At 38.7% G+C, this 7,324-nt stretch overlaps 1 long non-coding RNA gene across 1 annotated transcript in view; it reads left to right on the forward strand.

Moving 5' to 3' along the window:
• The window catches only part of LOC104125608, an 81,757-nt gene extending 75,428 nt beyond the window's left edge, over nucleotides 1–6,329 (forward strand). Inside the window, exon 3 of the long non-coding RNA XR_004841818.1 lies at nucleotides 6,253–6,329. This is a non-coding gene — a long non-coding RNA (uncharacterized LOC104125608). The remainder of the gene's footprint in view (nucleotides 1–6,252) is intronic.
• Nucleotides 6,330–7,324: the final 995 nt, after the last annotated feature.

A 7,324-nucleotide genomic window follows, 5' to 3' on the forward strand; every position in this document is an offset into this window, starting at 1 on the left:
TCAGGACAACAACTAAAGGAGGACCCTATTTTCAAAGAAGAATTTATATGTGATTATTTTAAAATTTTAATCTTTAGAACTAATATAGTTACTCTAGGAAGGGAAGCCAGATGATCTTCCCTGACCACAGTAGCTACAATTTTTATTTTAGTTTGCTTTACAAAGCAACCAGTTTCACAACTAGACCGTATTGGTGCAGAGTAACGTGACAAAGTCATATACTCACACAGTGAAAACCTTGTCTGTCGAAGTTCAAAACTAAATTCTGTATCAGTATTTGATAACATTTTTTACATTTTAAGATATATTAAATGCCACATTGTTCTGGCTTATGCACATCTCCATTATTTGGATCTTACAATTTTGATTCCTTTTGCATTTGATACATTTCTTACTTCTGAATCATCAGTTTTGGATGCTGTCAACATTTACATTCTTTTTCTCATCCTTAATGAATCTGTTTAATGATAATAATCCTGGCACCTATTGCTCAGCATCGGAATGGATTCTTCTTTCTATTCTTATCTAATACCATTGATTAATAACTCATTGCTTCCTATCTGTCAGACCGTTTTTATCCACCTTATTGTATTATTATCCAGGCCATAACTCTCTAGTTTCTCTATGAGCTTCCTGTGTGGTACTGTGTCAAAGGCCTTGCTAAAATCCAAACAAATTATATCTGCCACGTTTCCTTTATCCGCCCAGTTTGTCACTGCACTGAAATACCCATCACAATGAAACATTTATTGATGTAAGTTTCTGTGTTAAACCAGAATAAATGTGAAGGTTCTGCTGTGATTATATGATAGAGCCTGCTTCTTAACAGGTATTATCATTTTATGCGCTAAAGATAATTTGAGCCATGGGAGATGATACCATTCAACAGGAGCGGTGAGGCTGTGAGGATCAAAGCATTACAAACCTTGAAAAGAAGTGGGAGAAGCTTATATGCTACAATAACTTGTACAGGGCATAAGTGAAGCCCTCAAGCTGTATTCCAAGAGATGCTCAGAGAATATGAGCTTCAGAGCTGCTTCACAAAAAAACTGTATCTGTAGAGAAAGAATTGTTTGGGCAAGGCCTCGTGAAAGCTGCATGCTGTCACTGTTCCTGTTCCTTGGGAACATAAACAGGATCTAGGGACAGCTTGTGCAAGAAAACAGTTGGAATAGGGAATATCATGGTTTTCAGCAGCCAGCTTGATTACCATCATCACCCCTGCGTAGGAGGAAAGCTTCAAGAGGTATTCAGAAGGATGCTGGGTCCCACCTGGCTATAGCAGAACTACCAGTTAAACTGCACTTTAGGAGTCCAGGTCAGGTCTTAAGTGCAGTTATAAAGAGACTAACTCTTCAGTGGGTTGAGAAGTTCAGCTTCTAATGTGCTTTCACAGCTGGGCTTCTCAAGTGCTCGTTGCTTACTCTGTTAGCAGTAGGAATAAATGAGAGGGGTGGACTGTGCTATTAAGGGATCCAACACGTTTAACAGGTACGAGGGCCCTTGTGGTGAAATTGCATCCAGTGCCTTTTTCGGAGTGACCATTAAGGCTGATTATGCATCGCAGCATTTATTCAGTTGAGTGTCTCTAACTTTCTGAAACCTGCATTTCAAGGAGTGTTAGTCTTTGCCCAAAGGCAGTATTTTTCATACTTGAACGAAAATAGTTCAAACACTATTGGGGGGGTGGTGTGGGGGGTGTGAAAAGTAGCCAAAAATACACCTTTTTCCTAATTAAAATGCTTTTCTAGCTGAAATAGCTATGGTTTGGAAATTAAAATTTGTAATGGATACAGTCTTCATTGGGAAAGTAAATTCAAAAGATGAATGCTATAAGGAAGATGAAATCTCTGTGGGCACACAGCTTTGCAGTGAACTAATAACAGATGGAGATTTACCATGTTGACAAAGAAACCTTTGGTCTCCTGTTGTCCATTACTGCGGTGGCAGGAACCCTCAATCCCAGCACAATGCCGTAGGTTCTCTTCTGCTTCTGTTCTATTGAATCACAAAAAAACAGGTTTCTCCCATCTGCAGCCCTGTGATCCTCGTTTGAACCACAGTCCTAGGGTTAGGAAGAAGCCCCGTTCAGCAGCAAATGGCCATGAGTTCCAAGACACAACTGGAAATGACCAAAACTCCTGTGTACTTTTAAAAGTGCACAAAGGGCTCCAATTCAGGAAAACAATCATTTTTGGGAGGATTCTTTAAGCACAGGCATTACTTCCGTTTTGTGTTCTTTTTTATTCTATTCCCTCAGGACAAGAGAATGGTGACACAAAATAAACCTGTTTATAGAGAACTAGTACCAGCTAAAGTGCATTCACCTTAAAAAAGCAGCAATAGCGTGATGCTATATCTATGTTAATAAGATTTGTTCTTTTGTATTACAGATGAGCCTAGACAGAGCATTGTGCTGGCATGTCTATATTGCTTCCAATCCCAAAGTTTGCTTATTTTTTGTTAGATGAGGAGCCTGTGCAGCATCGACCTCCCTCTCTGATTTCTGTGACACAATTAGTCCATGGCCCTGCTTATATTTTCAAACCTAATATGCCAGAAAGTAATCTGGGCCATATCCTAAGTCATTATTTGGATTCTGAAGTTGGAATGAGGTCTTTTGACTGGCCCCTGAGCTTACTTTAAGATCTTCTTGGAAGAAATGGGCTTGATTTATTTTTTTTTTTCTCTCTCCTTTCCCTGGTTGTTGAAGAGGGCTTTCTTAATATAATATAATTAGTTTTTTCCTGAGTAAGGACATCAGTATTTTACTTTCTGTGAATAGTTACTTGTGGCAGTTGCTTCATCACTGATCTGCAGTTCCAGAAGTGAGAGCAATGATAGGAGCAAGTACTTTCAAAACGATTAATCGACTGATGTTGTAAATTCTATGCAGAAAATTCAAAAGATATCAGTAAGTGTTGTGCTATATTCTCTCGTAGCCTTCCCCTTCCCCATAACTAAATGTGATTCTCATCCACCTGCTCCAGGTGACTTCGGGTATTCAAGAAAAATCAAACCCTTACAGATACAGAACTTCCTTATTGCTACAAGGTTGCAGAAGGGTGACATCTTCTGAAATGTTTTCTGATAACAAATGATACTTCTTTTTCTTCTCTTTAATTTTTAGATGGAATGACTGTGGTTCTTACCAAAGTGGGGGACTAGACTGTAAACATGAGTCAGGTGCCGCACAAGTTGTGGAATATTGCTAATGAACTTCGGTCGTTGTAGAGTCAGTAGCTTTGCTCTCACAGTTTTCAGGCTCTGCATACATTTTACGGCAAGCAAGAATCATGCGAAAGCAAAGTGAAATATGTTTACCTTCTCATACTTGGTTTTAAAGCCTTTATGGAGAGCTAACACTTTCTGTCCTGTTAACGCTCTATTAAGGTACCTCTTTCCTGACCTGCCATACTCCTCATTCTTGCAATTCCAGCTTTCGGATGTCTCTCGAGCAGAAGTTCACTGGCTGTTCTTGAGCCACATCCCTTGCTTTTCTCAAGGGGATTAGGGCACTCCTTTCGGGCAACAGTCTCCTACCCCGCAGTGCTAAGCACACTCACTGTGCATGGGAGCACAGGCCTCCTGCTTAAGAATCTGCCTCCATTTCTACCTCTTGCTTGTACATACCCGTCTAAGTAATTTCATCTCAAGGTCACAGGTTTCTCAGTTTGTAAAATGAAAGATACTACTACTACAGCGGCAATGATTTGTATTCTGAATTGAATGAGGTTTTCTGTAGGTTTTGCTCTGGGTTTCACTCCAACCTGTAGCTAAAATAGCTCTTTAAGATGCTCTGTCTGTGTGTGTTGTGTGTCAGGTGTTCTGTTAACTCCAGCTATTTAATTGAAATTTTTCAAGATGGCAGTGAATGCACCCTCACAGCGAGCTGTTTCTGAGGCTCCATTTCTTTTAATGGATGGATCGTAGTGTGTGCCGGAGGGGGGCTGCTTTAGCTGCTTAACTCACAGAGTAACGCTAGATGTTGTATTTCTTCCTTTTCCTTTTCAGTCAGAAGAATGTGCATGGAGCAGGAAGGACTTCAGGTTAAAGCTGGTAGGAAAATACACCGAAGAGTGGTTGTCAGGATAGTGCCCAGCATGGGAAGGGGGTGCTGTACCTTTGTGCTTTGATAGGAGAGGGCTAAATGCTTATTCGTTCTCTACGAGAAAATGGGGCTTTGGGACAAAATTCACTGTGATGAAGTCCATGCACCAATTTATTCCTATTTAGGTCATCAGAATAGGGCTTCAGTGGTGCAGTCTGTATGCTGGCTCTCTATACAGGGATACATTTCACCCTCGGTGAATGCTCTTTGTTTTCTCAGTTGAGGTCAGTTTTTCATTGCATTCATTAAAAGAAATAGCTTTGGATTGCAAATACCACTGTCCCTCTCCTTCCCTGCCAGCAAGCCGGCTTTACAGTCCTGAAGATGTTAGAAAAAGGGTAAATTTGGAAGGAGAAGGAGAGGAAAGAACTAATGGAAGTTCAGAGCCTGAAGCTGTTGTCAGTTATCTGACAGTTGGGCTGTTGCCTATTTCTGATGGACTTCAGATTTTTTTTGCCTGAATTTCTCCACTGTTCCTCTGTCTATCCTACTAGATGCCAACCAGGAGAAAGAAGGATAGTTACTTGGATGAGTTATGTTTCTCGAATGATTCCTTCAAGAAAAATGTAATCCAAACCTATGAAGGTTATCCTGTGGCAGCATCATCGTAGTGCCTCTGTCTGGAGGCTCTTGTTCCTTCATTTGAATGCTCAAGAATTGGTTCTGTGTAAGAGCTGATAATTCTTGCTGTGCTGTCCCCTTCTGTGCTCCCTGCCTTGCCCCCTGTTTTTTAATATGTCTGATCTTGACAGAGTGGAAAAGTTAAAACCCAAAAATAAGTTCCTAAGCCCATTCCCGTTCGCGGTATACATGTGTGTACGAGCATGTTTGTGTGACGGTATATCATCTGGTACAGTGCAATTCTTTTTAAACACCTGTGGGGACAGATTGGGAAGGCTCATATAACGCTGAAGTCTGAAGAACTGGTTTTTTACTCATGGGAGAACAAAGAAAAAATTTTACTTAGGAATTGCCCCCAGCCTGTGGGACAGTCGAAATCAGTATTAGATTTGCATCTAGGATTTATTTGCCGATCTCTGTCAGTGTGCTGCTGGTGAAGAGAATAGCTTTGACTTTGAATGGGGTAAATTAGGCAAGTTCTGCTGTCACCTTTGAAAAATAAAATTTAATCAGATTTTGATTTGTTCTTTTAATGAATCATTGGTACCTAGTATGTGTCTGTGTGTATTGCTGCATGGTTTGTTATTATGAGGCCAAATCCTGACAACTTATTGCAAAATTGTTTTAATTTATTATTAATATTTTTTGTTTTTCTCATTTGTCCTGCTTTTGGAGCCTTTATAATTAGATATAATTAAAACCACAGGTTTTAAACTCCAGTCTAACGTTTAAACTCATATTTATGGTGCAACCCCTGGAGTTTTATTGTCATTCCAACTGCATTTTGGAAAAAAAAAAAAAAATTTTTTTGCATCTGTTCAAATCCTATGTCTACCACTTCTTAATCGTCTGTTTTGCACAGTAAAACGACGTTTTTTTTACACAACAAGAAACCTTGCAGTTTTCGGAGTAGCTATTTCGTATCCCGTAACAAAAGGGTGCAAGGGACCTTTTGCCTTGTACGCTTTAAAAACAGCTTTCCTCTTTTTGAACTTGTCTGTCTCTCTTCTCTTCCATGCAACAGCCTGAAAGTGCTACATGCTGTAGAACGAATTTTAAAAAAATGTTGTTGGCTGGCATTATGTAAAACCATATTTTCCCTTTCGGTGCGTATGTTCTGGTCCTAGCAATGTCCTTGTTTTGCTGAAATTAACATTTTTCCCCTCACAGTCATTGGTATGAGATGCTGGTTTTCTGTCTTCTTTAATTGTGATGCTTATTTTTTTTTAATTAGTATAAGGTTGATTGTTAAAATTAAGTGGCAGAAGGCTTCTTTCCAAGTTATTCAGAGATCTTTTGCTGAAGAAATATATTTTGCTACTCTCAATTGCCTTTTTCCCCTTCTTCTTTCATTGCAAACTACTCTGGGAAGAGCTTCTTTTAACAAAAAAAAAAAAAAAAGGCTACGCTTGACTGATAATGCATTGCTTTGGATGGTGAAACATTATGAAAGTTTAATTTTTAATTAAATCTGAAATACCAATTATAACTGAAAGAGATTTTAACCTGTTTCTTTTCAGACTGCCTGAAGTTACATTGTAGATGCTGAAATCACTGCACCTTAAAAACAAAAAGATTAAGCTGCACTGCATTCCTGTAAGTAAAAGCTTTTCCGGTACCTTTTGTCCGTATTTTTCCTCTATATGCATCCAACGCGTTAGCACAGTAGCTGGTCTTGGATAAAGGTCAGAGTCCCCTTAAATGGGATTTAGAAGTTCAAAGGATGTTTTATTTAAAAATTAAAACTGAACTTACATCTTGCAGATCTTTAATTTCAGACCCCTGAATAGATCATTCTTTTCTGCTTTGTTTTGAATATTATTAGGAATAGTGTGCATTTCTCTCTCTGTTGACTTACAGTTCCTGTCGCTTTGTCAGTGAGGATTTCTGCACTTTGGTGCAGGGATAACAGAAAGTAGCAGAAGATTCCTTATAGCATAAAATATAGTTTATTCTCTTTTCATGATGTCGTAATGAATTTTTCTCCTTTATGCAAGAAAAAACCCGAAAAACTTTCTGATGACATCACAGGGGGCTTCAGCTGCTTTAGGGTGTAGACGGGGGCAGAAATGCCTTATTCATCTGTGCTGTGACACAACAAAACAGTCAAAATAACTTCTTGTGTCTCTTGCAAGAAAGGATTTTCTTTCTGAGAGCATAGTTATTCCATAAATGCAAGTCAGGCTGTACATCAGGCTGACCTAGCCTTATTTAGAATCTGTTTATTAAATGTATTTGGGACAATAATTAAGATTTGGAACTTCAATGGCTGAACAACAGGCATGCAAAAGAGGATTGGAAAATATAGTAGATTCAGATACTCTGAATTTAATGAAATAATACATGAATAAAAATCCAGGAGCTTGTAGATAGTAGTAAAAAAAACGGATTTTAGTTGGACAGTACAAAGCTGTGGAATATTACAAAGCAAAGTTGGTTTGTTTTCTTGTTTGAGATCAAAATGTGCAGTCTGTAATGAAATCCAGAGCCTTCTTCCAAAGTGGTACTTCTGTACTTCAGTGTTAAAATATTTTAACTATTACATGGGATTTTTCCTTCCCTGCCCCCCTTCTTTTTTTTTAAATTGTATTT

The sequence above is a fragment of the Egretta garzetta genome, unplaced genomic scaffold (assembly GCF_000687185.1).
Source record: "Egretta garzetta isolate BGI_Z169 unplaced genomic scaffold, ASM68718v1 scaffold320, whole genome shotgun sequence".
Lineage (NCBI taxonomy): Eukaryota > Metazoa > Chordata > Aves > Pelecaniformes > Ardeidae > Egretta > Egretta garzetta.